The 25,991-nt window shown below is 40.4% G+C and overlaps 1 pseudogene; it reads right to left on the reverse strand.

Moving 5' to 3' along the window:
* Positions 1 to 3,494: 3,494 nt before the first annotated feature.
* Positions 3,495 to 25,991, reverse strand: part of LOC124524382 (microtubule-associated proteins 1A/1B light chain 3B-like) — a 43,299-nt pseudogene continuing 20,802 nt past the window's right edge.

Below are 25,991 nucleotides of genomic sequence, written 5' to 3' on the forward strand. Positions count from 1 at the left end.
GGTCACTCTCACAGCCTTCCTTCTTCCCCATTCTCGCAGGGGGAAAAAAATCTACCTTCTTGATTTGAACTAAATTAAATTTAGTATAGTCAGCAAAAACATGGGTTAAAATAGGCTTCTGTGGGTTGGGACCCTAACTTTTATTTAGCATATTGTTTCTTTGGGAAAACCACATCTTACATAACAAAGAGAAAAAAGAAATAAACCATTCCAGAATATTTTCTCCTCCCTCCATGCCTGACCTAACTCCCACTCCCTGTCTCCCTCCATGAGTCAGTGACCATACTACACATGCAACAAGAACTAGTGGTTCTAGAAGCACCTGACAACCAAGCTTTTGAATTCCTGACCAGAAAGAAGGTGAATCAATGTACTCGGGTTAATTCTGTAAGTAGGTCAACAAAATATAATTCCCCAGCCTGGCTATTGTCCTTCTATTATGCCTCCATCCAATAATCCTTAACAGGACTTTCTAGGCCACCTGGGTATTCTTTCAGGACACTCTCAGGGGGTTGAGTTGCAGACCCTCACTCCCCACCCTCAGTGAAGCTTTTCTTCTCCACAAAGACTGTGAGATGCTCAGAGACTGGTTTGTTGTTTAGAGAAGGCTCTGGTTTGTTCTGGAACAAGATGATGGCACTGCTCAGCAATTCCCCTGAGTAGTAGTGAGGCCATTCTTAATAAACTTCCAACTCATATAACTTACCCTGTGAATTTCCCAAACTATCTGACTGGGTAAAAGTGGCATTTAATTTGAGTAAGTCTTTTTCTTGACCATGGCGATTATCCTTCAGCAATAGCAAAAAGGATCTCATTTGAGTATGAGTAGGGAAGGGTATAGCAAAAGAAGAATGTGTCTGTATGGAACTGTCAGCACAGGGAGAAGAGCCAACAATCCCTCATTAAGCCAGTCACTGTTGTGACATACTCCCCTGACATCACCACCTTAGCATCTCAAACTTAGCACCAAATGCTAGAAAATGGACTGAGAGGATAAACCAAACAGAAAAATGTTTTAAAACTGAAAAGAATAAAAGGAAAATACTAGAGAATTTTGATACATTTTTTTAAATGGCTAAGAAAAGAAATATAAACAATTTAAGAGTATCTTCCAATAAGGGCAAAATTTAGCTAAAAATATCTTACTGACTGGACAGAGTCAAAAGGAATGTAAAATAGCATCCACTAAATAAGATCAAACTGGCTTAAAAATTATTCAGTAGAGGGGTGCCTAGGTGGTTCAGTGGCTTATGCATCCTACTCTTGATCTCAGCTTAGGTCCTGATCAGGTGGTGAGTTCAAGCCCCAAGTTGGGCTTGAGCCTACTTTAAAAAAAAAAAAATTACTCAAAAGACTAAAAAGCACAATAAAAACTAGAAAGTTAAAGGAGTATAAGTAAATACTATTAGGAGAAGTATTCAAAGTTAAATCATTTAAATGCATAAATTCAACAAAAATGTCCCACTGAAAGAACAGGGTGTAAGATATGAGCAGTAATACCAAGACCAGGACCGAGAGCCCATCAGTGTGTGCCTGGCAGAGGCAAGGACAGACAAGGAACAGGGCTAGGCTGAGTTCTCCTCCCTGGAGATTCCCAGCCCCCAAAAGGCTCTCACCCTTCAGGTAGGAAAAACATGGAGCCCAGAATTGTTGCTCCCCCACAAGCCTAAAGTCCCTCCAAAGCTCACCGCTCACCCTCCTGTGTTAGAATAGAGGCCAGCAGCAAACACAATGAAGGGCAATGTGCAATCATGGCCTCATGGAGGTCCTAACACAGGAGAAGAGTCACTGATTACACTTTTGTCAGCCTTGCCTGGTCTCTGTCCTCTGTATCCCCTCTTTCCACAAGCAGCCTAGCATGCATTCCTTCACTCAACAAGTCCTGGTTAAGCAGTGCTGGGTGTTGTGCTGGTCTGAGATACCACAATGAATAGACAAAGCTCCTGTTTTTATGGAGCTCACAGCCTAGCAGGGGGAGGCTGCTGAGTAAAACAATGCGCCAGGGTGGCTCAGTTGGTTAAGTGTCCAACTTCAGCATGGTCTCACAGTTTGTGAGTTCCAGCCCCACATGGGGCTCTCTGCTGTCAACTCAGAGTCAGCTTTGGGTCCTCTGTCCCCCTTTCTCTCTGCCCTTCCCCTGCTCGCACTTTATCTCTCTCTCCCTCTCTCTCAAAAATAAACGTTTAAAAATTAAAAAAAAAAAAAAAAAAGGGACAGAGCTTCCATACCCTCTCAGATCACACCACTCTCACTGAATCTCAGCCTGTTCATCAACCTGAAAAGTCTCCTGGTCCAACCTCTTGGGTTTTTATAGAGAGGCCTCATCATATAGGCATAATTGATCAAATCATTGGCCATTGGTGACTGACTCAATCTCCAGCCCCACTCCCCTCCCCAGAGATCAGTGGGTGGGACTGAAATTTCCAACCCTCTAATCAAGAGGTTGATTCCCCTGGCAACCAGCCCCCATCTGGTGACCCAGGGGTTTTCCAAAAGTCACCTCACTGACATAACAAAAGACACCTTCATGGTGGTCACCACCTAGGAAATTTCTACAGTTTTAGGAGCTTTATGCCAGAAACTGGACAAAGACCAAATACACATTCCTTAATATGAATCACAATATCACAGTGTCATGGGAGAAAATGTCTGATATGAGACCTGAAGAATGCGTAGGAAGTAGCTGACTAAAGAGGGAAGAAAGTGTTCCAAGCCAAGAAAACACTGTTTATGAAGGCAAAGAAAGAAGAGAAAGCACAACACATATTTATTTGGAGAAATGCACAACATCATTAGATGGCTGGAGAGGGGGCCAGGTAGAGAAGGGCCAAGCCATGCCCTGAGCCTCTCCCCCCATCACATTTAGGCTTTGCTAGGCCAAGAGACCCTGTACCAGACTGTCAGAGATGGAAGGAAGCTTAGAAATAATCCCATTGGCCTCTTATTATACAGAGGAAGAAGGCCTGGCCAGCCTGCTTGTCTGCAGCACAACCATAAGGAAGGAAGATTAGACTCATCTTGACTAGAGTTCACAGGTTTAACAGAATTCTACTTTAAGAAGAATTGATTCAACAAGCAACTGTTTGATTTGGTCGCATTTCAGGGGCAAGGTTCCTTTCCACTTGGAGACAAATAACTAATCAAATTAAGCAGTCCACCTTTCAAACAATTGTTTTGCTCTTAGATGCACTAAAATAATTTGGAGCTCTTTTTTTTATTATTATTGGCAACTTAGAATGCAAAGTATTTTATCTCCAAACTTCTAAATTTGAAAAAAAAAACAGCCTCGGTTAAATAATAGTTTTCCAAAGCTGAATGTGCTCATTTGGAGCTCCGTTTTCCTGCCTGCAGTACAAAACAACTTCCTACAACTCCTAGGCAGGAACACTACTGTCTTGACGATCTGTGGTTGGATGAACGGATCAATCTCAGTTGGTAAAATCCCTTTTTTCCTTAGTAAGGGCTGAAAAAAATTCTAGAACAGATGTACTTTTCTAGTCTTTCACAGACACTTTGATTCCAAATGTCTCCTGAGTGTATACCATATACAGGAATCTATCTTCATCCTCCTCACTTTCATATACTTCAGAAATGTGCATGGACACACTCACCACACTGTGTCCATTCACTAACAGGAAGAATGCTGTGCCTCCTAAAGATCTTGATGAGCTCACTCATGTTGACGTGATCAGGTACAAGAAACTTGGTTTTGTCCAGGACAGGAAGTAGCTCTCACCCTTGTACTGTTCTATTATCACTGGGATTTTCATAGGATGCGGGGGCTCTCGGATAAGTCGGACATCTTCTATTCTTTGTTGGAAGGTGTGGTGCTGCTTGAAGATCTTCTCCGAAGGCATGGAGAGGAAGGTGAGGCAGAGAGGCAAGGTCCCGTCTGTTCCAGGCAGCTGTGGGAGTGGTGGAGGCTCCGACTGTGTCTAAAATAATTTAGAGCTTGTGAAGCACCTGGCTGGTTCAGTCAGTTAAGCATCCGACCTTGGCTCAGGTCATGATCTCACTGTTTGTGGGTTGGAGCCCCACATTGGGCTCTGTGCTGACAGCTCAGAGCCCAGAGCCTGCTTCCAATTCTGTGTCTCCCTCCCCTGCCCTCTCTCTCTGCTCCCACACTTGCTCTCTGTCTCTCTCAAAAATAAATAAATAAATAACATTAAAAAAATAAATAATGAAATAAAATAATTTAGAGCTCTTAAGTGATATTAAGAGATATTAAGTGAAAATATTTGATATAAACAGCTAAAATCACCATTACTGTGATACTTATAATTATTACAGACAGCTTGATATAAGGGAAAACTTTTTTCCATCATGGAGTAGCCAACAATGATTGTGAAATTAACTGGATATATATCTCTGTGGTCAACATTTTCTGTGTTTCAAAATGTCCCTAATTTCTCCCTTACTTCAGCTGCCTGGAACTCATGTCTCTTGTACAGATATATCTATTCCTGCACAGATACATCTATCATTTTCAAAGAGTGTCCCGTGCTATGTTAGTTCCTTTATATGTGAATATATGTTACACAATAAAAAATTTTAACACTCAAATAAGTTTGGGAATTACTGGGCTAAACCAAGATAAACATATTTTTTTTTAACAGTATGTATCCCCAACATCCAGAACAGGACCTAGTACAGAGTATGCACTAAATAAGTACTTGTTGAATTAATAAATGTAGAATTCCATAAAGCCATTTATTTATTCACATGCTTTGTGATATACAAGAAGGGAACTGAGTTTGCAGCATTCTGTAGGGCTGTCCTCAGGACTAGCATTGTGAAATCTTGCCCTAATGTCTAAATCTAGAAGCACTAATCATGAAAAAGAAGACAAATTTCCAGAAATCAAAATAAAGAGTCAAAGGAAAGAGAAGGAAGTTACATAATCTCCAGAATTACCCTCATGTTCATGGCCCTTGCCATTTACCCAAGAACAGTCCTCTAACAAACTACTCTTCCCTTAGCAGGGAGAATTTGGGTGATCAGAGCAAAGATATATCTGCCAGACATATTTTGCCTCCAGACGCTAATTTCCTAGGTATCCAAGTTTTGCTCAAAAAAGGTTGCCAGGTCCTGCCTTCAACTCAGAAATTAAATTAGTCCTAGATACCAGAAATTGGTGAGGAGTGTTTATAAGAGTTCTAAGAAGCTTTATGATACAGAAGAAGTAAGTTATGGCACCAGCAACCCATGGGAAATTGGAATCCCTGCCTTCCCTAGTCCCATCCCCATAAGACTAGCATTCTCAGCCTCATTCAAGACCTGAGAAAATATCATCAAGGTAGTCCAGTGGTTACCAAACTCTAAGATACATCAGAATCACCTATAGGACCTGTTAAAATACAGATTGCTGGAACTCACCCCCAGAGTCTCTGATTCAGTGGAATTTACATTACTGTGAAATTCTCAGATGATGCCAATGGTGATGGTTCCTGGTTGCTTCCTCACCACTACTTGAGCTTTCAATTGGTTTTATAGCCATAAGTTTAGTATAGACCCATGGGTCCAATCATGCAGTAGCATTTGGATCTAATGACTGGTGTATAATAGGCACTCAGTAAATAATTTGAATTAATAAATAATTATTTGTCTAATCCCTAAGATCTACTTTTAGAAAGTGTTCCCCCCCTTCCTTGATGAAACTGGAGCCCAATTTGCTCAACTGGGCTCATGACCCTTTCTGCCTGCCTCCAAGTCCTACAGAGACCATGTGCCCCAAAGCCAGACCTTTTGACTAGTGACAAGGGATATGATGGAGCCCAAGAGGGACAGGCCCTCTTTAGACTCCTGGCCTGCCTGGTAAAAGCCAATTCCATCATGATCTAGTTTGTTCCAACCATTCCTGGTTGATTCCTCTCCCTGCCAGGCCACTCCTGAGCTCCCCAGCAGGATACTTCACAGCTGTGTTGGGACATGGGACAGGTATCTGAACCAGGTTCCAATGATGACTTTGAAATAGAGACTTCACAAGAGATCTTGAAAGCCTGCCCAATCAGCTAGAATAAACAGTGGTTTACTTTATTATTTTCTTTTGTACTATTTTAGCCATGCTGTAAGTGCACAGACCCCAATGGCTAATTTTATTCTTCCCTACCTGTGACTGAGATACGTGAACTGTGTAGAAGAGAAAAATATACTATGCCCTTGAAAGAGCAATATACTTGGGCTTTGATAGATTATGGGAAAAGTGAATTCCAAGAAAAAAGGTTTTTCTAAGAAATTCATAAATAAAAATTAAAATCTGTTGTTCATCACTATTCAAACATTTTAATATTCTCCACAATCCTGTGTCACTGAGGAAGTCCAGGTAACCACTTATGTATAAATACCTGATAAAATGGCCCATCTGTGCTAAACCACAGCCTTCCCACTCCTTTTCTGATGCAGCTTCTACCACTGTTTCCCTTGGAAACCGAAGAAGCAGCTGTCTGCAAAAACATCTCTCTCCCTCCTCACTCATCAGTCCAAAGGACTAGCAGCTTGTTTTCTTGCTCATTGAAAACATCTGATGTTGGGGAATGGCTTGCATGTGGGGGGCAATACAAAAGAAATTACCACAGTGGGTCAGACACATTGTGCATTCTGTCTAGTATTCTTTCTTAGATAGTTTCATATTCCTCTTCATTTTATGGGATATACCATCAATTTCTTCTCTGTGTTGTAATAATTTGTGTACACCTTCTCTACAAGATCTCAGGTTATTTAAAGTCCAGGGAGGACATAAACCTTCTGTTTGGCATTCACTACACATTTATTAATATATATAATAATAGCATATAATTATAACCTGATTATAATCCAATGACGAAAGTTCTAACATCCACTGAGGATTCCTGCCTAATTGACTATTACCATAATGGCTGTTAAATATTCACTTTTCTTCATTCATTATACTTTTATCAGTTGGAATTCTACTCTCAGAAAGAACTTTTCCTTCTCCATTTATTTGTTCACTTACTTATTTATAAATAAATATGGACTCATGGATTATTACTTTATGCAATGAGTTCTAATCTGTTTCTATCAATTTTTAATTATCAAATTGTCATGGATTATTTCATGTATGGATTATAATCTGTTACTATCATTGTTTAAAGTTCAAATTGTCCCAGATTTGGCCAGGGGGAAATTCCCTGAAGCTTGCTCCTGTCCCTGTGGCATATCTCCATCCTATTTCAAACACTACTTCCTATCTCATGATGTTTCCATAAAACACTTATTAATTACAAAAAGAGAAACAGTAATTATACAGTAGATAAGCCTGGTAGACATAATCTTAACTAGTGACCAAAGTTCCTATCACCAGCAATGGTGCCTCCTGATACTCTGCAGTGAGAAGGACAAATCATTACTTTGATGGTATTTCTGCCAAAAAATGAATAACCCCAATCTGATCATAAGGAGACATCAGAAAAATCTACCAACGGACATTCTACAAAAGAACTGGCCAGTACTCTTCAAAAATGTCAAGTTCATGAAAGACTAAGAAATGGTCTTGGATTAAAGACTAGAGACATGATACCAAATGCAATGTGTGATCCTGGATAGGGTACTAGATCAGAGGGAAAAAAACAGCTGTTAAATATTATCGGGAAACTTAGAAAAATTTTAATAAAGTTTGGAGATAATAGTATTATATCCATGTTAATTTTCTGATTTTGATAATTGTATTATGGTCATTCAAAAGAACGTTTCATTCTTAGGGATTTAGACACTGAAGTGCTAGAGGGAAAGAAGTATCATACCTGCACATTACTCCCAAAAGGTTCAGAAGACTAATAAGGCAGATGTGGCAACCTGTTTGAAGGGTACATGGGAAAGTGGGTGAAAGTATGTTTGTATTTTTTGTGCTGCTCTTGCAACTTTTTAGTATGCTTGAAATTATTTCAAAACTAAAAGTTATAAAAACTGAGTTACATAAAAGTCAACACTACCATTTACTTATTTTTTATTCATTTATACTTCACTACATTCTATAGAGGATTAAAGGCAATTTATAACTCTTTCTATCCAACAGGATTTTTTTTTTCAATTAACTGTCTTCAGCTGAGTTCCCCTAGAAGCAGACCAGAGCCAAGTATTTGAGTACAAATAGTTGATTTGGGACATGATCCTAAAAAGCATCTTATCTTGCAAGAAATGTAAAAGAAATTCTTCAGAGAGAAGGAAAATGATTAGGATCTTGGTTAGGAACTTGGATGTACATAAAGGAACTTAGATCTAATAAAGAAAGGAAGAACATTAGAGAAGGAATAAGTGAAGATCAAATAAAAAACTTTCTTATTCTTACTCTTAATTGCTCTAACAAATAACAATTTATTCAAAATAACAATATCAATAATGTACTTGATTATTACAACCCATAGTTAAGAAAAATGAATGACAACAATGACACAAAGGACAAGAGAGAGAAATTAGGAATATTTTGTTATAAGGTACTTGCACTGCGAGTGAAGTGGTGTAGTGTTATTAGAAAGTAGGCTTGGGTAAGTCATAAATGTGTGTGGCAAACTCTAGGCCAACCACTAAAAATGTTGTTGTTGTTGTTTTTTAAAGTATAACCAATATGCTAAGAGAAAGGAGAAAAATGAAAATGCTCAGTTAAAACTACAAATGGCAGGAGTGCCTGACTGGCTCAGTTGGTTGAGTGTCCAACTCTTGATTTCAGCTCAGGTCATGATCTCATGGTTCGTGAGTTTGAACCCCGCATCAGGCTCCGTGCTAATGGCACAGAGCCAGCCTGGGATTCTCTCTCCCTCTGTCTCTGCCCCTCCCCCCTCTCAAAATAAATAAACTTTAAAAAATAAAAAAAATAAAAATAAAACCACAAATGGCAGAAAAAGAGTGGAAGACAGAATTAGGAATAAAGAATGAGAGCAACAAATAGAAAACAGTAACAAATATGGTAGATATTAATCCAACTATATCAATAACCACTTTAAACAATGGTCTAAACACACCAATTAAAAGACAAAGATAGGCAAAGTGGATCAGAAAATAAGATTCAACTATATGTTGTGTATAAAAAATCCACTATAAATACAAAGTAGATTAAAAGTAGAGGAATAGAGAAAAATATACCATGCTAACACTAATCAAAAGAAAACTGGAGGGGCACCTGGGTAGCTCAGTCAGTTGAGCATCTGACTTCAGCTCACGTCATGATCTCGAAGTTTGTGAGTTCAGGCCCCGCGTCAGGCTCTGTGCTGACAGCTCAGAACCTGGAGCCTGCTTCAGATTCTGTGTCTCCCTCTCTCTGTCTCTCCCCCACTCACACTTTTTCTCTCTCTCTCTCAAAAATAAAGATTAAAAAATTTTTTTTCTAAAAAGACAGCTGGAGTAACTATATTAATTTCAGACAGAGCAGACTTCAGAGCAAAGAAAATTTTCAGGGATAAAGAGGGTTCTATGAACTGAATTGTGTCCTCCCAAATTTGTATGTTGACTCCCTATGCCCCAATTTGACTACATTTGGGAATAAGGCTTATAAGGAGGGAAGTAAAGCTAAATGAGGTCCTAATAGTGGGTCACTGATATAGTAGGATTAGTGTCCTAAGAAGAGACACAGAGAGCTTGTTCTCTCTTTCTCCAAATGTGCTCAAAGAAGAGAGCAAGTGAGCACCCAGTAAGATGGCAGCCACCTACAAGCCAGAAAGAGAGGCCCTACCAGAAACTAACCATGCGGGCACCCTTATCTCAGACTCCCAGCCTGATATAAAAACTGAGAAAATGAGTGTCTGTTGTTTAAGCCAACTGGTCAATGGTATTTCATTATGGCAGCCCATACTAAGACAGAGAGACATTACATAATGATAAAGGGATCAATTCACCAAGGAGATACAGCAACCTTTGATGTGGATGCAACTAACAACATAGTGCAAAATACATGAGTTAAAAACCAACAGAACTGCAAGGAGAAATAGTTGGAGACATGAATACCCTTCTATCAAAAAGAGGCACATCCAGCAGGCAGAATATATCAGATGTGAAAAAGGGGTTATCACTACAGATCCCATGAGCATTAAAAGGATAGTAAATGAATACTGTGAACAACTCTATCACAAATTTGATAATTGGAATGAAAAGGACCAATTCCTTGAAAGACACAATTTGCCAAAACTCACATAAGAAGAAATAGACAATCTGAATAGGCCAATATCTATTAAATAAATTGAATCAATGATTAATAACCTTCCAAAATTGAAAGCACCAGATCCACATGGGTTCACTGATAAGTTCTTACCAACATTTAGGAAAGGAATTAAACCAATTCTCTACAATCTCTTTCTGATGGGAGGGAATGTTTCCTAAATCATTCTATGACTCAGAATTACCATAATACCAAAACCAGACAAAGACTTCAAAAGGAAAGAAAACTATAGACCAATATCTCTCACGAACATAGATGCAAAAATCTTTGACAAAATATTAGCAAATCTAATCCAACAACATATAAAAAGAATCGCACAACACAACCAAGTGGTATTTACCCCAGGTAGGCATAGTTGCTTCAACATTCAAAAAGCAATTAATGTAATCCTTCATATCAACAAGCTAAAGAAGAAAAATCAGGTGATCATATTAAAAGATACAGAGAGGCACCTGGGTGATACAGTGGATTGAGCGTCTTACTCTTGGTTTTGCCTCAGCTCATGATCCCAGGGTCGTGGGGTCGAGCCCCTAGTCTGGCTTCACACTGAACATGAAAACTCTCTCCCTCTGCCCCTCCCCCTTTCCTCCACTTGTGCTTCTCTCTTTCTCTAAAGTAAAAAAAAAAAAAAAAAAAAAAAAAAAATTAAAATTAAAAAAAAGAAATCTAAAACACTGACCACACCAAATGCTCAGAAGGTTGTGGAGCAATAGAAACTCTCATTCGTTGTTGATAGAAATTCAAAATGGTACAGCACTTTGGAAAATAGTTTGTGGATTTCCTACAAAACTAACATACTCTTACTATATTGCACTCCTTGGTATTTACTTGAAAAAGTTGAAATGTATGACCCAAAAACCTATGCGCAGATATTTGTAACAACTTTATTCATAATTGCCAAAACTCAGAAGCAATCAGGATATACTTCAGTGGGTGAATGGAAAAATAAACTGTGGTACATCTAGACTATGGCATATTACTCAGTGCTAAAAAGAAATGAGCTATCAAACCATGAAAATACATGGAAGAATCTTAAATGCACATCACTAAGTGAAAGAAGTCATTCTGAAAAGACTACATACTGTCTGATTCCAACTATACAATATTCTGGAGAAGGCAAAACTATAGATATAGACAGTAAAAGGATCAGTCTTTGCTAGGGGTTAGGAGGAAAGAAGGATAAATAGATGAAACATAGAGGATTTTTAGGGCAGTGAAACTACTCTGCATGATGCTTTAATGAAAGATACATGTCATTATACATTTGTCCAAACCCATAGAAGGTACGACAGCAAAAGTAGACCCTAAGGTAAACTACAGACTCTGGGTTATATAATAATGTGTCAGTATAGGTTCATCAACTGTAACAAGTGTACCACTTTGGTGGGGGATGCTGATAATGCAGGAGGTTATGTATGTGTAGGGGCGGAGGTATATGGGAAATCTGTGTACCTTCTGCTCAATTTTGCTGGGAACCTAAAACTGCTCTAAAAAATAAAGTTCAAAAAAAAATAAATAAAATGTTTAAAAAACAAAGTCTATTTAAAAGGAAAAGGAAATTACCTTTTTTAGCTAAATGGAGATTATTACAAAGCATTTCTCTCCTCCGAAAGCTAATAAGAATCCATACAACTCTAGAAAGTGTATCATACATAATGAGTTCTCAAGTTGGAATCCACGACCAAACTCCATAAAAGTGTGTGTGTGTGTGTGTGTGTGTGTGTGTGTGTGTGTTCATATACATGCATCTTTTCCTCTGGAAAAAAATTCCAAAACTTTCATGCTTAGTCACTTAATGTTTAATTACTATCCCCTTCCCAAAATCTTAAGGATCTCAACCTATGACAGTCAGCTCTGAGTACATGCTTCTGACACCTTCATCCTTTCTCCAGTGGCTGATATAGATGGCAAATAGTGCAGTCACTAGGTCCTTCACCAGCCTCACACAAGATGCCAATCTGTAGGTTGCCTGCCATACTCAAAAGTCGGCTGATTATCCCCAACAGAAAATCAGCTCATATCCCTTCACAGGTACTGTCAATCTAGAAACATCCCCAGCAGAAGAAACATATTATGACACTCAGGAGTAGCATCTTCACAGTATCTTATATAGCCAGTTAGATATTGTTCCCCCAGGAGAAATAAGGAAGCAGAGAAAAATGTATAGCATATCTTCATAATTATCAATATTGTTACAGCTATCACTGTCTCTCCTTAAACTGCTTGACCTTCCCATCTGATGTCTAACTGAAAACTATTTTTTGTAACATTTCTTTATTTTGGGGGGAGGGAGGGAGGGAGGGAGAGAGAGAGAGAGAGAGAGAGAGAGAGAGAGAGAGAGATCATGAGTGGGGCAGGGGCAGAGAGAGGGAAACACAGAATCCAAAGCCGGCTCCAGGCTCTGAGCTGTCTGCACAGAGCCCGACGCAGGGCTCAAAATCACAAACCACAAGATCATGACCTGAGCCAAAGTCAGATGCTTAAGTGACTGAGCCACCAGGCACCCCTGAAAACTATTTTTTAACCCACATATCTCAATAAACTTGCATGGCTTCCTCTTCCTGCTACAAAGTAAATATGGATTAAAGAAAATTCTGAGGGAAAATCACAGTTCTCTCCTACTCTCTGCCTTGGAATGGGCATCCACTTTCTTCCCAACATGTGTCACCAGACCTCCTAACCCCACAGCCCTGGGTCAACACTTCCAGCATTTGTGGAAACTTCAGTTCTCTTGTTACCTTTAATGTCTCCATTCTCTTCATGCTTCCTCATCCGACCAATCCTCAAATCCTCTCCATTTTCCCACAACAACAATTCTTACATCTGGTTATTCCTTTCTCCTAGCCCTTGCATGGCCCAATAATGCTGACATTTGCCAACCCCATTAGTTTACACTTATCACTTGCCCTGATAATAATGATATTCCTCTTTTACTCAGAAATAAAATACTAATTGATTCATGTGTACTTCAGTGAGGTATGGGAACTCTAACACAATTCTATGAGATAAACATTATCTCCCTTCTCAAAAGAGATGGATGGTGAAGCTCCCTATACAAAAATTGTAAATTATTAGGACCACCAGAGATAAGATGATTAGAAAAAGAGATGTGCAGAATTCTAGGTAGAACCCCTCATGAGTTTCCTTAGATGCTGGCTTCATATTAATATATGGCAGGGGGTCTGAATGGGCCCCAGAACATCTGCCAGTTAACAACCCTCCAATACTGGCACATTTAGACAGACAAGGCATAAACCTTGGTGAAGACAGGATACGGCCCAGAAGTCCATTTGATTTTGACTTGGGTCAGGCTTCCAAAACATTGACAAGCCCTCTACCCAACTTGACCAGTGGTCTGTATATAAGTGAGGGGTTAGAACTATTTCATTCTATATTAAAACTTGATGACAAAAGGTACACTCTTCTCAATAAACCCACATTGGCTAACTAAAGTGCTTATGCCTTTGTTGGAGTTAACCCAGCTCCATGAGGTAGTGGCATTTGTTCCTGCTGATCAGAGCCTCAGGTTGGCAGTTACATACTATTTGATTAATGAAAGATTAGGGAACAAATTAAGCACACTTAGTACAGTTTTACAGGGAAAAATATTTTTTCAGAAAAAAAAAATATTTCAGGGGTGCCTGGGTGGCTCAGCCGGTTAAGCGGCCGACTTTGGCTCAGGTCTTGATCTCACCGTTAGTGAGTTTGAGCCCTGCATCAGGCTCTGTGCTGACAGCTCAGAGCCTGGAGCCTGCTTCGGATTCTGTGTCTCCCTCTCTCTCTCTGACTACCCCCCCCCACCCCGTTCACACTCTGTCTCTCTCAAAAATAAATAAACATTAAAAAAAAAACCTTTTAATACTTATTTTGTATGGTATACATATTATATCCTGTATTCTTATATTAAGTAAGCCAGAGAAAAGAAAATGTCAGCACAGAGCCTCATGCAGGGCTCAAACTCACAAACTGTGAGATCATGACCTGAGCTGAAGCCAGCGGCTTAATCGACTGAGCCATCCAGGCGCCCCCCCCACACACACAAAATATGTATTAATCAACTATTTATGTTATAGGTAAAGCTTCCAGTCAACAGTAGGCTATTAATAGTTAATTTTGGGGAGAGTCAAAAGTTATGCTCAAATTTTTTACTGTGTTGGGGCTTCAGCGCCTACTGTTGTTCAAGGTCAGTGCCTGCTGTTGACTATCTGGCAAGGTGACCAAAACTGAGTATTTAGTAAGAAGTAACTCTGATAGTGGTGTTGGGTTCAAAGAAAGGTGGTGTTGGGTTCAGGTTTCATGGAGGGGCTGGTGTTTTAAGAAATTGAACCAACAGAGCTAAGGAGAGTATAGTGACTGAAGGGAAGAGCAAAGGCAAAGGTGTGACTCCCAGGAAGCAAGGGCAGGTGTTCTGGAAACAATGAGCCATTTTGTTCCATCGGATGTACAGTGAGCAAGCAGTGAGAAAGGTACATGGAGAGGAATGTAGGGTCCACCATACTATGGTACTAAAGGGTATGCACTCCCAGGGCCATACTGCATGGGTTCAAGTCCCCACTCTGCTTCTTATTAGGTTTGTGACTTTAAGGATAAATTCTCTGTACCTCAGTTTCTTAAGCTGTAAAATAGGGAGAATAATAGTGGCCTGCTTCAGAGGGTTGTGAGAATGAAATCAATTAATATGTGTAAACTGCTTAGAACAATGCATGGCACATAGCAAATGCAGCACTTTATTACCATGGAGGGTCTAAGATGCCAGAGTAAAGTGTCTGTATTTAATTAGGACAAAGAGCTAGGGGAGCTTCTCTGAGGTCAGAAGTGACAAGATTAGAACCAGATTGTAAGTCTGGCAAGCTATAAGGGATGGAACAAAGTGGAGGTGGAGAAGTGGGTGTGGGAGGTAAACACAGTGTAAGCCCAGGGCTCTGGGCTGTGAAAGAGGGACCTCTATCCCTGAAGATAAATGTGGTGGTTTTGAGGGGGTCCCAGAGCATGTGAATAGGTGCATTCCTTCTGATTCCTCCTCCTTATTCAAATTGCCTAATTAAAATGTAGAGGAAGTTGAAAAGGATTTAATACCTATGGCAAGAAACTCTACCAGCCTGAACCAAAAGCTAGAAAGCAACTCTCAATATATCAAAAGGAAAACTGACCTCTAAAAGCTTCTAGTTTTCCTTCTGTATCCTGAACTAAGACTCAGACTGAAAGGAAACCAACGATCTTGTTTATTTTTTTTTTCAACGTTTATTTATTTTTGGGACAGAGAGAGACAGAGCATGAACGGGGAAGGGGCAGAGAGAGAGGGAGACACAGAATCGGAAACAGGCTCCAGGCTCTGAGCCATCAGCCCAGAGCCTGACGCGGGGCTCGAACTCACGGACCGTGAGATCATGACCTGGCTGAAGTCGGACGCTTAACCGACTGCGCCACCCAGGCGCCCCACCAACGATCTTGTTTAAAAGGACGTACAATTCTTTTTTTTTTTTTTTTAATATTTATTTATTTTTGAGACAGGGAGAGACAGCATGAACGGGGGAGGGTCAGAGAAAGAGGGAGACACAGAATCTGAAACAGGCTCCAGGCTCTGAGCTGTCTGTCAGCACAGAGCCTGACGCGGGGCTCAAACTCACGGACCGCGAGATCATGACCTGAGCCGAAGTCGGATGCTTAACCAACTGAGCCACCCAGGAGCCCCAAAAGGATGTACAATTCTTAATAAGGACAGACAAACACTTTCCTCTTTGGAAGTCATTGAAGATTGATTGCTAAAAATCCCCTTCTATGGGGCTTGCCCCCAAACCTAGGTTCTCACTATAGGTTACTTAGGTTCTCACTTAGGTTACTTCTAAGAGATAAAACAATGGTGATCCCTATTAAAATGCAAAAGAGATCACTTTTCCTATCCAAATTTAATATCTCAACAAGAATAATTCATTCAATTAACAATAAGCCAGTCACTAATGAGTTTCCACAGAATAGTTGGGTTTGACTGGGAGCGTGGAGGGGGATATGATCTAGAACTCTGCATGAGAGAGTGGCCATGAGTGGGAGGCAAGGAAAAGTACATGGTGGGGAAGGAGTGGGGTAGGGACCACATTAAAAAACGAAGCAGATATAGAAAAGGAGTAAAGGGGCTTAGGGAATAAATTTGCCAATCTCAAAATCTTGAAGATCAGCCCTGACCATGCTTAATGAAACCAACATCTACCACCCAAACAGTATAACCTTGATCCTCACTGCCACCAGACTTGGTGCTCTCTCCTTCTGCCTGCATGTACACCCCTACCCTCTCTTCACTCATTCCCCACCCCCCAAAAAAAGGAAAGAGAAAAAGAAACAGAGAGAAATAAACCATTTTCAATTTTAATTCTCTGTGGTTTCAGATGATCTGAAGTGTGTAGATGTCTCCCTTCCCTTTGGCCCAAGATGCCACTAAAATTCTAAAACTCTAAGCCCCTCTATGTTTCATGAAAAGACTGTGATGGGCTACATGGCTAGAAAGAGTCAAAAACCACATGTATAACAGAGAAATTACTTTAAGCTGAGTTATAGAGATATTTGTTGTTAATGATTCCAGGAATTAAATTAAAAGAGTTTCACTCTGGTCCTTAAATGGGGACAGAAGTGCCACAGACGTCTTTGGGGACTGCAGCAAATGTCTTTCCTTCCAGCCAGTAGGTGACCATTCCCCCTTTCCCCTGGGGAGGAAAAACACAAACGTTTCATTAGGGAAGAAATAGCCAGCTCAGATGGAAAGAAGCCATCCAGTGATAGACTAACCAACTCATTGGACATGACAGAGCACATTTTCAGCCAGGCCAGGGAACCCTGGAGTCCCTGGGGACTGGCATCCCCAAGAGACTGTTCTTTAATTGGCTCCCCACATTGCTGCAGAGAGCACTCCCTGCATTCAGGGCAGAGACAACTGCTTCTTGGGCACCATGACACGCTGGCTGACTAATGAGTCACGGTCACCCGCACAAACTCACTGAGGCTGCTACGGCTAACAAATCCCATGTGTGCTGCCAACCAAGGAGGAGAGAGACAACTTGAGCTCTGCAGCTACTTGGCCCTTCCAGCATAGCTAAAAGAAGATGATAACCCAGTAACTCTGAGGACTGTCATCTTCTTTTTAGACGGTCACTAAGCAGACAGTATCCCCATGTGAAAAACTAGTGTCCTTCCATCAACTGCAGATCAATTATACCTTCCCAACCCAGGGGTCAGAGCCCCAGCCTCTCATTTACATGAAAACTGGTCTTCAGAAGCTTTCATTCAAGATTCACATTTATAGACTCTGCAAAAGAAATGTTATCTGCCTATATTTGCTGATCAAATCCAACTGAACTAATCGTGATTCACTTCAATAGAGAAACACTCATGTAGGCAATACTCTGTGCAAAATTAATTTCAGAGATAAGCCACAGGAATGAGTTGCTTTTCCTTGGGCTTTTCCATGTGGGTTACCATGGCATTCCTTCTGAATATATTCATAGTTAAATATACAAAACTACCACAGAAACTATTTGGACAATGTCTGGAGGAAACCACCCACAAATAATGCACATACATCTCACATTATTGTATAGCAGGTTAAATTTTGTGATTTTCTAAGTCACACAATCATTATTCTTGTGACTCTCCATCTGGGGATGCTGGAGGAGAGTAAAGTGTCTCAGGTCACACCACAGCTGATGTGAACAGATAACAAATCTGGCTCTGGTGAAGTATCCCTTCCCCAGGCTCATCTCCCCCATGGATGGAGTCAAGGATTTGGGGACTGAAAATCTTTCTCCCCCTTAAGCTAGCCCCACCTTCTGCCCCAGGTATAACCATAGCTAAACTAATTTCAATGACTTTAATACAATTAATTTCATTGCCTTTTCTAGGAATAAATTCTTTTTTAAAATATAACATTGCTTAGAAGGGAAGTATCCTGGGAGTATCTCAGTGGGAATAAGTTCATGAATGGACTTCTATTATAAAGAGGAACCCCAGGCAATAGAAGAGGACTGAGTCTAGTGGCAGGGACCGAGAAGGATGCTGAAATCAGGGGAAAGGACCTGGAAAGGAAATGTGTGAAAAACCAGACATAGTTTGGCTGTTTCACAATTTTGGCAAAGATATCTCACTCTCTCCAATTTAACCCCAAAGGAGTGTCCCAAGAAAGGTCTGATCAGCTCATAATGGGTCAGGAATGAAGAAAACATCTACTGTATGAGCCAAAAGAAACATATGTGGCCCTTAAGTAGATGCACAATCCAAAAACCTAGTATCTTGATCAAAAGTCAAAGGATTTCCAAGTTTGTTTGCGACTTTTCCCCATATGGCAGGGACAGCATGTGCAATGTTGCAAATTCTACCAATGAGTTTACTGACAGTAGTGACTGACAGGGTTTTAATGTCTAGTTTCCTTGTCGTGCTCCCCTTACCCATATGCCTCTATAGATACAAGTAGCTGATAGCTACCTTGACTTGAAAATTCCCACAGCACACCAGCATATCATCTCCAGTTTGTTCCAGGGGTTGGTATGCACCTGAACTACAGTGGATTTTCAGAGGTAAAGGACAGAAGAGGAAGTAACACAGTTACATTAACCCAGTCAACATCCCTGCTTTTGCTTTGCCCTGAAAAATCAAGCAACTCTAAAGCTTGACTAAGGAAATTCAACTCCAAGAATCACCCACCAAAGAGGTGCCTCAGGGCACATCCCAGCAAACATCCTGAAGTGCTTCACATAGTATCTTACACCTGACTAGCTTTTCCCACAGTAGTTATGTGGCAGGGGCTGCTGACCTGGGAAAACCTTGCCTATTCTAGACGAAAGTTGATGTCTACTCTTTTTGGACAGTTATCCAGGAATATCTGCCCTTTATCTCATCATACCTCCTTCTAGCAGCCAGCTTTTGACTACCTGAGGTGGGTGCTCATCAAGAATAAAGATATAAAATTCCCTGAAAACCCTCTCATCTAACGATTCCTTACATCCAAAATGGTAGGAATTTACCTTATCAGGTGCATTCCAAATCATGATTTTTTTTTTTTTGGTCACAACCTATACTATTATTGAGTTAACATTTTTCTTTGAATGGATTCACTTAATTGTTTTAATGAAGAGGCGCAAGGGTTTATAGAGTTAAAAGCATCCCAGTACAAAAATGAATCCTCTTTCTCCTTGACTTAATCAGAATGTCTGTGAGAAAAACTGAAACTCTCTCATGATAACTTTCTCATGATGTGATTTAACTATATTTAAATCCTTGTCCTTTGACCACCTAAGATCACCTAGTAGAATGACCCTACAGGTGGAGATGAGGGGCTATAAGGAAAGCCCATGGACCTCCCCCATACCTCTACACACACACACACATAACCACACACACACCACCTTCTACACACATATCACCAAGAAGGAGCTCTGATTCAAGTGCTCCAAACTGGGCCACAGCAGTCAATAGAGGCTGGAACTTTAGATGGTTAAACCAAAGGGGTTACATCTAGATATGAAGTGACCCCTTTTCTAGATCTCTCACAGATTGTTTCTGCTCCCTCTCTTCTCTCCCACTGTACCAAGTGGTCATATAGGCCAGAGGCTGCCTCCCATTTATCAGGATCCACATTTACCCTTGGTCTTCATAAACAAACAAAAAAACAGGGAGAACCTAGAGAAGTCATGGAGAGGACACGGAGGCCAGACTGATCGAGGCTTTACAAAAAAGGATTCTGTTCCCATTTGTGGTCTTTTGGGATCTTCTCTTACCTACAGTCTTAGAATCCTGTACTGGGGGAAAGGATCCAAGGAGGCCTCACTATGCCTTTACCTCATCTAAGCCTTGAGCTATGGGACAAAGGAGTCCTCCTGGCTCAGAAGTGGTTCTCCTCAGTCAGTAGGATCTAGACATCATTGTTTTCCTCTGACTCAGTCAACCCTAAACTCTGATAATGAGTTATAATACTGAGTGGCCCCAACTTGTGTTTTTATTACCCTGCCCACCTGATTAAGTTTCATTAAGCTGGAAGAGAAGCAAAATTTAGATAATGCCAACCAGAATAATTGGTCCCTGAATAATTGTGTTAATTGTGCAACCCAATCATGAATAAATAAAAATAATGAAAACTTTCCATAAAGCAGATAATAAACTTGAAACAGCACTTATTGTTTTTTATTTTTACATTAAAACTCCCTTTTGAAGCCCCATAACTGTGCAAAATATTAATAATTATTATCATTTGTTGGCATTTGTGCCAAGATTTTAATAGCATCTCTAAGAGGTAAATAGACTTTCCCCCATTTTATAGATTGGATAACTGAGGCTAAGGATGTTAAAAGCATGCCCAAGAGAACACAGTTTATAAATTTCAAAGCCAGGATCCAAAAGCTAATGCATTAAACACTTCAATAATATTATCCTAAATCCTAAATTACCTCCCCCCATAAAGACAAGTCATGGGAAGTAGAAAATGAAGTCGTTGAAATGCTACAGTCTGCATAGAGTAGAGAATACATTTTCCTAAAAGGAAGGCTTTATTTTGAGCTTTTACTAACCCAGTAGAAGATTGGAAAGAAGGTTTTTAGTAGAATTCTAATCTTTTGCTACAGAGTCTTTTAAAGAGCCTCCATGAGGGGCGCCTGGGTGGCGCAGTCGGTTAAGCGTCCGACTTCAGCCAGGTCACGATCTCGCGCTCTGTGAGTTCGAGCCCCGCGTCAGGCTCTGGGCTGATGGCTCGGAGCCTGGAGCCTGTTTCCGATGCTGTGTCTCCCTCTCTCTCTGCCCCTCCCCCGTTCATGCTCTGTCTCTCTCTATCCCAAAAATAAATAAAAAACGTTGAAAAAAAAAAAAAAAAAAAGAGCCTCCATGAATAAAGGAAAGTGGTTTGGAAAAGAACACAGGCCCTTGAGTATCTTTCTTCTTCTTTTTTCTTTTTTCTTTTTTCTTTTCTTTTCTTTTCTTTTCTTTCTTTCTTTCTTTTTTTTTTTTTTTTTTAGAAACTGGAATAACCTGGGTGGTAATGCATTGTAACATTCCAACTGGAAAATTTCCAATTGGTGTTTGTCTTTTTACCAAGTTGGCCTTAAATAAACTTCCCCTTGGGGCGCCTGGGTGGCTCAGTCGGTTAAGTGGCCGACTTCGGCTCAGGTCACGATCTCGCGCTCCGTGAGTTCGAGCCCCGCGTCGGGCTCTGTGCTGACAGCTCAGAGCCTGGAGCCTGTTTCAGATTCTGTGTCTCCCTCTCTCTGACCCTCCCCCGTTCATGCTCTGTCTCTCTCTGTCTCAAAAATAAACGTTAAAAAAAAATTAAAAAAAAAAAAAAACTTCCCCTCATCTTGATTAAACTTTAGATAGGCTTCTACCTGACCTCCCTTTTCTTAAAGGATTTACTTTAGAAAACTTGTAATTATAAATTCTTTCTCTGAGAAGATGTACATCTTCTCACAGCCTCTTGCCACTTATACAACCCAGGGAAGTCTTTATCATGGACCTGGGAGCCATTCCTTTGAAATGTAATCATCCAGAAAGATAATGCCCCTATCTCCCAGTCTTTGTGGGAGAGTCAGAGTCTAACTTCCTTGAGCACCAACTAGCAAACACCATCACATTGAACCAACTTCCCTTCGAACACCCTCAGTACTCCTACATTAGCTCATCCCAGAACTAAAAACTCTCCCCCTTTTGTTTCAGCAGAGTTGAGTTCTCTCTCTCTCTACTCTACAGTCATTTTGAATAAAGTCTTCCTTGTCTGTCTAACTCCATCTGGTGCAATTTTCTTTGACATTTTTGATTCACAATAACCTATGCTAACCCATCCTTTCTACATTGGCAATGGCTTTGCGCTTGCAGTGACCCAGCGACTGCAGTTTCTCTTATAAGATGAGGAGCTAGAAGTGAGTGCTTGGTGGTTATTACAGGTACTATACATTATACACCCTTGTCTTCCACTTCCTTGTGACCAGCTGTTGCAGAGACTGTAATGAAAGCATCCCAACATAGGAAAAAGCACCACATTCAGCTTTGGCCAGACATCCACCCCACCCCAACACCATCACCAGGACTTTCTACTCATTGGAGGATCACTTGGTTTGATATGCAAACACCCTCTGCACTGAACTTAAATACAACATACCTGGAAATGTTTGGGACCCTACTATCTCTAAGACCATGAAAAACATACAGATCACAATCAGCTCACTAAAACAACAACCTTACATTTCACAAAATTTCCATCCAACTTGCATTGGCTTCTGTACACCCCAGTGAACATTCTCTACCCCCTAAGTCCCACTCCGCCCCATTGAGCTACACTGATTATCATTTGAACAGTTGTGACATCAATGTACTGAACTAGACCCATTTAGATTTAACATGGAAAGTTAAAAGGAAAGAGTTTCAAAGAGTTGTTTTACAAGGCAGCAGGCAAAGGAATTACCATGTAACTTGATGTGTAAGAAAACACACTAATTAATCCCTTAGAAAATGTGCCAATGGGGGTATCTCACCTTGGCTGGTTAACTCCATTCAAGAGGCTGTGTTCACAGTTGTCTCCAAATAGACAATAATTAGACATTTTGGTGCCAACAACTCCATCAACCACTGGCCCTGGTCAGAGAAAATTTATGAACTCAAAATACATAAGCATATGAAGCAGGTTGTAAGTCTAAAGTAAGAAAACATGAAGCTACCACTTGATGTATATCTATTATGTATCAAGTGCTTTGCACTCTCATTTTATTTGCTCATCCTAACAACCTTGAGAGGTAAGCACTATCATCCCCATTTTAAATCGCACAGCTTGTAAAGGTTAGAGCTAAGACTAAAACTAGTGTCTATTTAATTCCAAAGTCTGTTCTCTTTCCACTGTACAATACTATACTTAATTGGGGGGGGAGGTAATTAATAACCTTCAACTCTTGTTCCTTTGTTCCTAAAAGAAATGCAGCCATTTGTTTAGCATTCAGAGGATTTGCTTTATGGTTCAGAGAGCAAACATCTTACAGGAAGTATTGAGATAGAAATTGAAGGAGACTGTGCTGACAAGTTAAGGTGTTTGGTTTAGATATGGAGAATCTGACATCCATGTAGGACCTCCAAATGGAGGTGCCTCAGGGACACTTGTCACTACTGGTCTGTAGCTCAGGAGAAAGGTTGGGGTAAAGGTAGTGATTTAAAAGTTTTCATCAGCAAAGACTTGTTTGTAAACCATGGAAGTGGACAAAACTGCCCAAGGACAATGCAAAAAGTGAAAAGACAAGAAGATTGAGGACAAAGCTCTGGAGTCAAGAGACAAGAAGAAATGAGTGAAGAAACCTGGGGAAGGGGCATTCAGAAAGGTGGGAGTAAGGAAAAGCAAGTTGTAAGCAGAAAAAGGGGAAAGATGGTGGCAATGCTCAATAGAGTCCCCTGCCTCAACCAGATCAAGTGAAGTGAGAATTAGATAATGCTGCAGGACAAAGAATAATATAAATGGTTTGAGGGGTTCCAGAAAGTTGGAGATGGTAGAAACAGTCAATGGAGATGATGACTCTAAGGAATCCAGAGTTGTAATAATAATGGCTAATATTTACAGAGTGCTTACTAGAACCCAAGTGAGGTATACAGTACCTCACTTAATCCTGATAGCAACTCCTTGGGAAAAGTACTATTACTATCTCTATTTGATGGATAAGGAAAATGAGGCACAAGGAAGTGAAGGAACTTGCTCAGGACCTCAAATCTAGTAGGTAACATCAGGATTTGAATCCAGGCAATCTGATTTCAGACCCCAACTTTCCAGTCCTCAGGCTAAATTTCCTCTCTTCGTAGAAGAAAAAAGAAAAGACTAAAGTTAAGTAAAGAGGGGTGCCAAGACAAATTTCCTATATATGTTTGATTTTGGATGGAAAGGCTTTGAGTATGTTTTTATACTGAGAAAATGGATCAGTGGAGAAAACCTAAAGATCCTAGAAAGAAAAGAAAATCAATGGTACAAGCCCCCATAAGAAGGCAGGATCAGAAGCAATTCCTTACCTATTATTAATTCCTCACATCCTTAGTGAATGCAAATATGTCAGACTCTGTTTGGCTTTAGGGATTCAGTGGTGAACTACAGAGATGGTGCTCTCACCCCAGGAAGCTTCCAGCCTAGCAGTAGGAAGACAGGTAGAAAAAACAAGGAAACAGTCCAACAACATAAACCGTAGTATGTATCATGAATGAAGCAAATGGGGTGCTGGGGCAGAAAACAACCTCCAATAGACAGTGACATTTGAACTGAAACCTGAAGTTTGGAAAAGAGGTAGACTTCTGAAGATTGGAGAGTAGAAGTGAAGGTGCAGAGCAAGGAGGAGAACAGAATGAAGTGCCATAAAAGACACAGCAAATCACCTGGGTGGTTTTTTTAAAAATATAATTTATTGTCAAATTGGCTAACATACAGTGTGTACAGTGTGTTTCACCTGGGTGGTTTTTAAAAAATACTGTTGACCAAGAAATCAGAATGTCTAGTCAGACAGAGAAATGACATCATCACATTTACATTTTTAAACAATTAAGAAAACTAAATGGGACAGGGGAAGGAATCAGCTTTATAGGGATGAGAGGGCAGCTCTTTTTTTAAAACAGGAAGGAAGGAAAGAAATACTTTTATAGACAAGTTTAAAGGTGAAAGGGAGAGTTCACATCTAAGGACTTCTATTGCCTCTGAAAAAGGAAAGATCTAGTCCTCCCTGCAGTGACTGAAGGGCATGGGGATGGGGCTCAAAGAAGAGATGAGAAGTCAGTAAACAGCCAACAATGGGAATTTGGAAAGGAAGGTATCTGGGAAAAAAGACCTCAAGGGTAGCACTGAGAAACTTAGAAGATGCTGGAAACCAGCTCTTTCCATGGAGCCATGGTCATTGGGCAAGGTTATATAAGAGTCTCCACTGTGCAGAAGAGAGTGGAAATTGTTAGACTAACAGAGAGATGTGAACTGTACAGCAAGTACAGAAGAAAAACCAGGCAGTTGAGAATTGTTGGTAAGAAACCATCTTAGAGATTGACCATGGATCTAAGGCTGTATCAGAAAGTAAGCCAGGCAATGAGAAAGAATGAAATATGGCCCTTTGTAGCAACATGGATGGAACTGGAGAGTGTTATGCTAAGTGAAATAAGCCATACAGAGAAAGACAGATACCATATATTTTCACTCTTATGTGGATCCTGAGAAACTTAACAGAAACCCATGGGGGAGGGGAAGTAAAAAAAAAAAAGAGGTTAGAGTGGGAGAAAGCCAAAGCATAAGAGACTCTTAAAAACTGAGAACAAACTGAGGGTTGATGGGGGGTGGGAGGAAGGGGAGGGTGGGTGATGGGTATTCAGGAGGGCACCATTTGGGATGAGCACTGGGTGTTGTAGGGAAACCAATTTGACAATAAATTTCATATATTGAAAAAAAAAGCAATAAAAATAGATGAAAAGTAAAAAAAAAAAAAGAAAGAAAGAAAGAAAGTAAGCCAGGAAAGCTGGTTAGACTGGAACAGTTACACTGGAGCCTTCATGCAGCTGAAGAACAAAGAGATTTAGTAAGGGGAGAGAGGAGGGTTGTAGTATGTGGACGCTAATGGGATTTCATAAAAGAAGCAGTTTCAAGCAATGACAAGGTCTGGGCTGTGATTATAAAGCAGCATTGGCAGCATCCAGTGTGCCCATTGCCCTCTTCAGGGAACCTTGCAAATAGACAGGCTTTTGTGTATGGACATTATCTAGATTCCACATTAGAAGCCACCACTCTACAACCACCAAGTATTAGAGCATTATTGTGAAGGGATGCTGGGGAGATGGCTTCAGGTCATACGTTTGATGGTTGGCTGGC

The sequence above is a fragment of the Lynx rufus genome, unplaced genomic scaffold (assembly GCF_022079265.1).
Source record: "Lynx rufus isolate CCGP_SWC_20201006 ecotype Redwood Valley unplaced genomic scaffold, mLynRuf1.p SCAF_10, whole genome shotgun sequence".
NCBI lineage: Eukaryota > Metazoa > Chordata > Mammalia > Carnivora > Felidae > Lynx > Lynx rufus.